An 8,327-nucleotide genomic window follows, 5' to 3' on the forward strand; every position below is an offset into this window, starting at 1 on the left:
CTAAACTCCAGTGCACCAAAGTTCCAATTTTCAGATGAGATGTTAAAGCCAGGATCTCTTTGCCCCTGGCCTTCAAATATCCCACGGCACTGTACTAACCTGCAGCTGCAACCACTGGAGTGCAACAGTACAGATTACGTTTGCAGAGTCAAAGGGTTCAAACTCCTTATATGAAATTCCCAGGTGCTGCAGCCTGCATCAACCAAAAAATGTAATTATGTATGGCTGGGAGAGGATGCTTGTGTAAGTTGAGGAAGAATATGTTTAAAGGTGAAGTAGAGTTGGGGGTATAGCTCAGTGGTAGAGCATTTGACTGCAGATCATGAGGTCCCTGATTCAAATCCAGGTGCCCCCTTGATATGATTTTTCAATGAAGGGCCAAAATAGCCTCTGTCATAATATGCACTCATACACATCATGAGGTAAAAACAGGCAGTGATAGACACCCAGGTTAGCCAATCAACACACAGGACAGAACACAACCAATCATCAGACAGAACACGAGAGTGTGGCTTCCCTCGATAAAACATACGAGGCATCAGCACTCCGCCTCTTTCTACCGGTAACAACTGTAGTGACAGTCAGGGTATATATATTAGTTAGCACCTTCTACACGTGGCTCAGGGCGAGCCTGGTCTAGTTAGTTAGAGTTAGTATACTTAGAGTAGTAGAGTGTCAATCCACAGCAAGCTGTGTGCCTTGTTACAGAAGTTCAATAAATCTTATTGAACCAACGTCTAAGTTTGGTGTCTGCTTTACAGTCTAACTGCATTCCGTGTTACCCCAGGGTGAATAACACGACATGATACCAGGAGTCTACTTTATCTAAGTAATTTACCTTGAATAATCCATTGACGACCAGAAAGTGCCTTCCAGCGGCATGGAGAAGATCCAGGCCCCTCCACAGCTCCGGATCTCCGGCAATCTCAGCGCCAATTAGCGGGTCATCAAGCAGAAGTTCAGTCTCTACATAGAGGCTTCGGGCCTCGAGGATGCGTCCGATGCCAGAAAGGTTGCGCTGCTCCTATCTGTCATAATATCCACTCATGTATATAATGAGATGCAGACAGGCAGTGATTGACACACAGGATGACCAGTAAGCACACAACACAGTGCAGCCAATCACCAGACAGGACACTACCACTATAAAGCCAGAGGGCACTAGGTTCCCGCTCTCTCGGGACCAACCACGATCTAGCAAGTGCAAACACCATGCGGTAGCTAGTAAGTCTGGTCAGGCTACTGCAAGGTCTCCAGTCAGTTCAGTATAGTGTCGACCCACAGCTGAATATGTATATCAGTTCTATCATTGAATAAAACAGTGTTGGATCTTCTCCAGTGTTAGATGTCTGTTTCTAGCTTCCCTGCATCAAGTGCAGTCCACATCGAACCTACCTGCCTAACACATCATGGTACCAGAGTGATACTGATCTTGATGGACCTACCTCAAGTGAATCAGCAGCCATCCGGTGAAGTGTGTTGTCCATGAGCATGCTAAGAATCGTTACTCCCACATCAGGGCGGCAAAAACTGCAAAGCTGGCCTCCCACGAGGCGGAACGGGTGCAGGCCATTGCACAAATGCAGGGCCTGAGCATCGAGGAGAGTGGCCGTTTCACACGCTTTTCCCGGGTCCCTGCGCATGCGCGCCACGACCGAGTGGACGACGAGCCCGACAACCCGACTGCACAGGTGCGTACGTCGACCGACCGCACTGTGCATGCGCGATGGCGCACGGAATGTGCTGACATCGGCATCATGACGTGTCCGAATTGTGGCTCACCCATTTAAAGCGGCAATGTCCGGCAAAAGGACGCCGGTGTCTACAATGTGGCAAGCTTGCCCACTACGCAGCCCTTTGCAGATCTGCTCCACCACTCAGCAGCCAGCAATCCCAGCTGCGGCGCAGAAGTGTCCGCTCAATATAACAAGGCATGCCAGATTCCGATCCCGACGCCCAACAGACCCTGATGCTGAGTGCCTTAAGTCCCCACACCGAGGGGGCATCATAACTACACATGCCCTGCCTTCCACCACAACGGCGAAACACCTCTCAATCCTCAGTGTGGACCCCGATGACGAGTGGTGTGCTGTCCTCACAGTTAACAAGGCTCGCATCCGATTTAAACTGGACACCGGCGCATCAGCGAACCTCATCTCAAAATCCGACCTCGACACCATCTGTGCCAGACCAAGCATTCTTCCACCGATCTACCAGCAATCCTGCCGGCCCAGGCGACCACCGCGATGGCAGCAATTCTGCCTATCCACGTGCAGGCGGCTCCTGATCCACCTCTGCGCTGATCAACAAGAATTCGTCGGCCACCACAAAGACTGAATCTGTAGACTGAACTTTTGTACATTTTGTGACTTCATCGATTTAGCCTCTGTAAATATTGTTTCGTTTGCCATGTATCTGCACTAGCGACACCTTCCTATGTATATACGTTCATTTAGACACCTTTTGTATATAGTCAGGCATATATATATATATCCGCACGCACACCTTAGTATATATTTATCTAAAAGAAAAGGGGGAGATGTCATAATATCCACTCATGTATATAATGAGATGCAGACAGGCAGTGATTGACACACAGGATGACCAGTAAGCACACAACACAGTGCAGCCAATCACCAGACAGGACACTACCACTATAAAGCCAGAAGGCACTAGGTTTCCCGTGCTCTCTGGACCCAGCCACTGAGACAGTCAGAGTCCACGAGCTAGCACAGTGCAAACACCATGCGGTAGCTAGTAAGTCTGGTCAGGCTACTACAAGGTCTCCAGTCAGTTCAGTATAGTGTCGACCCACAGCTGAATATGTATATCAGTTCTATCATTGAATAAAACAGTGTTGGATCTTCTCCAGTGTTAGACGTCTGTTTCTAGCTTCCCTGCATCAAGTGCAGCCACATCGAACCTACCTGCCTAACACATCACTATCGACTGCGGGGGACCAAGCCATCCAAATCTTCAACTCACTCACTTGTGCCGACGGCGAGGACAAGACCGAGTTCAAGACCTTTCTAGCCAATTTCGACAGTCACCGTGAAGTCGAAGCGAACGAGAGCTTTGAGCGCTATGTCTTCCAGCAACGCCTTCAGGGTAAGGATGAGCCTTTCCAATCCTTTCTAACTCATCTCCGTATATTAGCGCAGTCCTGCAACTATGGTGACACCGCTGACTCCCTCATCAGGGATCAGATCGTGTTTGGGGTCCACTCCGACGCCCTGCGGGAGCATCTCCTAAAAATAAAAAACATGACCCTGCCAGTGGCCATCGAGACGTGTAAAGTGCATGAACAGGCGAAAAGTCAGGATTCCCGCCTTAAATCGACAGAACAGGACCAACTTGCCACCCACGAGGCAGAGAGTGTACAGGCCATCGCCCGGATGCAGCGCCTTAGCATCGATGAAGGCGGCCATTTTGCACACTTTTCCCAGGGTCCCACGCATGCGCACCACGGACGGGAGAACGAAACGGCCGAAGACCACACTGCGCAGGTGTGAACGGCGGCTGACCGCACTGCGCATGTGCGACGATGCACGGAGCGTGATGACGTCAACGTCATGACGTGCCCAAACTGCGGCACCGCCCACTTAAAGCGGCAATGCCTTGCAAGAGGCAGGCGATGTTTAAATTGCGGGAAACATGAACACCGGTCCAACGCAAACGCGTTCGATGTGTGCAGCAAGAACTGCTGGATTCTGATCCTGGTTGCCCCTCGGATCCAGAGGACGACTGCCTGGAGTCCCCATATCGTGTGGGTATCATTATTACATGCGACAAGGCCTCCTCAAATTCAGCAACAGGCCTATCTACCCTCAACGTGGATTCTGCGGACGAATGGCGTGCTGTCGTACACGTCAACCAATGCAGCATCCGGTTCAAGCTGGACTCTGGTGCTTCAGCCAATCTCATATCGCAAGCAGATCTTGATGGCATCAAAAGGCGACGAAAAATGTTTCCACCGGCCTGCCAGCTGCTTGATTATAATGGCAATGCCATTACTGCGTTAGGGTCTTGTCACCTGCATGTCTCCAACAAGGCCATCAAAGCCACACTGCGATTCGAAATCATCAAGCCTGACAAGGTTTCGCTGCTTGGTGCCCATGCATGCAAGCTACTCAATCTCATCCAGCGCGTACATGCCATGTCCTCTGCCAATATGAATCTTCAGGCTGACATTGACGAAATCCTGTCACAATACCCGGATGTGTTCAGTGGGATGGGTACACTGCCATACCGCTACAAAATCTTACTCAGGCTGCTGTCACGCATGTGATCCATGTACCACGCTGGATGCCGGCTCCTCTGAAGGAACGTTTAAAGGCACAGCTACAGGTACTCCAAGATCAAGGTATAATCTCTAAAGTGACGGAATCAGCTGACTGGGTCAGCTCGATGGTCTGTGTGAAGAAACCCTCAGGAGAGTTGCGGATATGCATAGATCCCAAAGATCTTAACCAGAACATAATGCGGGAACACTACCCGATCCCGAAACAGGAGGAGGTAACCAGTGAGATGGCACATGCCAAATTCTTCACGAAGCTAGATGCATCACGTGGTTTCTGGCAGATACAACTGGACGAGTCCAGCAGGAAGCTCTGCACGTTTAATACACCTGTCGGAAGGTACTGTTATAACCACATACCGTTAGGTATTGTTTCAGCCTCTGAAATCTTTCACAGGATCATGGAGCAGATGCTAGAGGGCATTGAGGGTGTGCGGGTCTATGTTGATGATGTGATCATATGATCCCCGACCACAGAGGAACACACACATCGTCTCAAACAGGTCTTTCAACGCATCCATGCCAACGGCCTCAAGTTAAACAAAGCCAAGTGCTCCTTTGGCATGTCATCAATCAAGTTTCTGGTCGATCAAATATCCCAGCAGGGTGTGCACCCAGACTCGGATAAAGTCAAGGCCATTGATGCACGATCAACTGTACAAAGAATCAGATTGGATACAACTGTGGCTTTATTGCAGTAAGATGCGTAGCCTCCTACAGCAGCTGGCAAAATGGCAGCTGAATGGAGGACACGCATATTTATACTCCTCCTCCTGGGCGGATCCAGCAGGCAGGGGTTACCGGCGAACCTGTAGTACAGGTCCTACCTCACATCCAATAATACAGGTGTACAGTGGTTCACCACATTCACCCCCTGTTAAAAATGAGTCCGGCGGGGGTGGTGCAGAACTATATACAGTATTGAAAATTATGTACAGCGTTTTATTAAAAAGGAAGTGAGAAAAAAAATGTCCTCTTGAAAGTCCGGTGCTAGTTCGAGGTTCAACCGGTCTGGTGCCTTGACGTTCCACTGGCAGCGACGTAACGGTGGCGGCGATGTCGATGCTGCCGACGTCGGTGCCGGCCTGATGTTGGATGGCCAAAATCCTCTTCATCCTCTTGCGTGGGCAGGGGAAGGAGGGATGGACCTGGTGGGGTTAATGTTGGAAGTGCTGGGGAAGGGGAGGATGGTGCCTGGACGGGGAAGTGTGTATGGGTGGAATCTGCTGGTGCTAGGTCCCTGAGGGAGACAGTATCTTGGCGGTCACGGGGTACGTCACATAGGCATACTGGGGGTTGGCATGGAGCAAGTGTACCCTATCCACCACCGGGTCCGCCTTGTGGAGTCGGACGTGCCTACGGAGCAGGACCGGCCCTGGAGCTGCGAGCCAAGTCGGGAGCGACACCCTGGATGTGGACTTCCTGGGGAAGGTAAAGAGACGTTCATGGGGTGTGTTATTCATAGCGGTGCACAGTAGTGACCGGATGGAGTGTAGTGCATTAGGGAGGACCTCCTGCCAGTGAAAGGCTGGGAGGTTCCTGGACTGTAGGGCCAGTTGGACGGCCCTCCAAACCGTCCCGTTCTCCCTCTCTACCTGCCCATTTCCCCGGAGTTTGTAGCTGGTCGTTCTGCTGGAGGCGATACCCCTGCTAAGCAGGAACTAACGCAGTTCATTCATGAATTCATGAATGAGGATCACCTGTCGCTGTGGATGTAGGCGGGGAAACCGAACAGAGCGAAGATTGTGTTGAGGGCCTTGATGACGGTGGCAGACGTCATATCGGGGCATGGGATGGCGAAGGGGAACCTGGAGTACTCATCGACCACACTGAGAAAATACGTGTTTCGGTCGGTGGAGGGGAGGGGCCCTTTGAAATCCAAGCTGAGGTGTTCAAAGGGGTGGGTGGCCTTCACCAGGCGCGCACGGTCCGGCCGGTAGAAGTGCGGCTTGCACTCCGCACAGACCTGGCAATTCCTGGTGACTGTCCGTACATCCTCGAGGGAGTAGGGCAGGTTGCGAGCCTTGACAAGATGGTACAACCGTGTGACCCCTGGGTGACAAAGGCTGTCGTGTAGGGCCCGGAGTTGGTCTACTTGTGCGCTGGCACATGTACCTCGGGATAGGGAGTCTGGGGGCTCATTGAGTTTGCCGGGGCGATACAAGATCTCGTAATTATAGGTGGAGAGCTCGATTCTCCACCGCAAGATTTTATCATTCTTGATCTTGCCCCGCTGCGTGTTGTTGAACATGGAGGCTACCGACCGTTGGTCAATGAGGAGAGTGAATCTCCTGCCGGCCAGGTAATGCCTCCAATGCCGCACAGCTTCAACGATAGCTTGGGCCTCTTTTTCGACGGACGAGTACCAAATTTCTGAGTCATGAAGGGTGCAGGAAAAGAATGCCACGGGTCTGCCTGCCTAATTGAGGGTGGTGGCAAGGGCGACGTCTGATGCGTCGCTTTCTACTTGGAAGGGCAGTGTCTCGTCTACTGCGTGTATCCCGGCCTTGGCTATGTCTGCTCTGATACAGGCGAAGGCCTGTTGTGCCTCGGCCGTAAAGGGGAATTGGGTGGACTGTATGAGTGGGTGGGCCTTGTCCGCGTAGTTTGGGACCCACTGGGCGTAGTAGGAGAAGAACCCCAGGCAGCGTTTGAGGGCCTTGAGGCAATGGGGGAGGGGAAGCTCCATGAGGGGGCGCATGCGGTTGGGATCGGGGCCCAGAACTCCATTCTGGACCACATAGCCAAGGATGGCTAGGCGGGTTGTGCTGAACACGCACTTCTCCTTGTTGTAGGTGAGGTTGAGGAGAGTGGCGGTGCGGAGGAATTTAGAAAGGTTGGCATCGTGGTCCTGCTGATCATGGCCGCAGATGGTGACGTTGTCTAGGTACGGAAAGGTGGCCCGCAAACCGTACCGGTCGGCCATTTGGTCCATCTCCCTTTGGAAGACCGAGACCCCGTTAGTGACGCCGAAGGGAACCCTGAGGAAGTGATAGAGACGACCGTCCGCCTCGAAAGCAGTGTATGGACGGTCCGATTTACGAATGGGGAGCTGGTGGTAGGCGGATTTTAGGTCTATCGTTGAGAAGACCCGGTACTGCGCAATCTGATTGACCATATCAGATATGTGTGGGAGGGGGTATGCGTCGAGCTGCGTGTACCAATTGATGGTCTGGCTGTAGTCCACGACCATTCTGTGCTTCTCCCCAGTTTTAACGATTACCATGTGAGGTCTCCAGGGGCTGTTGCTGGCCTCGATGATGCCCTCCCGAAGCAGCCGCTGGACCTCGGACCTGATGAAGGTCTTGTCCTGGGTGCTGCACCGTCTGCTCCTGGTGGCAACAGGTTTGTAATCCGAAGTTAGATTGGCAAAGAGGGAGGGGGGGGTCGACCTTTAGGGTCGCGAGGCTGCACACAGTGAGGTGTGGTAGGGGCCCGCCGAATTTGAGGGTGAGGCTCTGGAGATTGCACTGGAAATCCAGGCCTAGTAATAGTGCAGCGCAGAGGTTAGGAAGGACGTAGAGGCGGAAGCCGCTGAATTCTACGCCCTGGACCGTGAGAGTGACCGTGCAGAAGTCTCGGATCGGGACGGAATGGGATCCGGAGGCCAGAGGGATCCTTTGATTGGCGTGGTGGACCACGAGGGAGCAGCGCCTTACCGTATCCGGGTGGATGAAGCTATCGGTGCTCCCGGAGTCCAGCAGGCAAGAGGTCGCGTGGCCGTTGATTTTCACCGTAGTCGATGCGGTAGCTAGGTTGTGTGGCCGAGAGTGGTCTAGTGTCATCGAAGCGAGCTGCGATTGATCGTCACTGGTGGCAGAAGACGGAGAGCGTTGGGGGCCCAGGTCGTGGATTGTCGTCGGCACCCATGCCCTGTGGGGAAGACAAGATGGCGGCAACTGAAGATCCTGCGGGGGACAAAATGGCAGCGCCCATGGGCCGCAGGCTACAGGTGTGGTACAAAATGGCGGTGCCATGGGCTGCACGTTGCTGGAGCTGAACAAGATGGCGGCGCCCATGGGCCGGTCAC

At 52.7% G+C, this 8,327-nt stretch overlaps 1 non-coding gene across 1 annotated transcript; it reads left to right on the plus strand.

Annotated features, from left to right (window-relative positions):
• Nucleotides 1–283: 283 nt before the first annotated feature.
• Nucleotides 284–355, plus strand: trnac-gca (transfer RNA cysteine (anticodon GCA)). Its single transcript has one exon. It is a non-coding gene; the product is annotated as a tRNA-Cys (tRNA).
• The last annotated feature ends 7,972 nt before the right edge of the window (nt 356–8,327 follow it).

This window comes from Scyliorhinus torazame, chromosome 19 (genome assembly GCF_047496885.1).
Source record: "Scyliorhinus torazame isolate Kashiwa2021f chromosome 19, sScyTor2.1, whole genome shotgun sequence".
Classification (NCBI taxonomy): domain Eukaryota; kingdom Metazoa; phylum Chordata; class Chondrichthyes; order Carcharhiniformes; family Scyliorhinidae; genus Scyliorhinus; species Scyliorhinus torazame.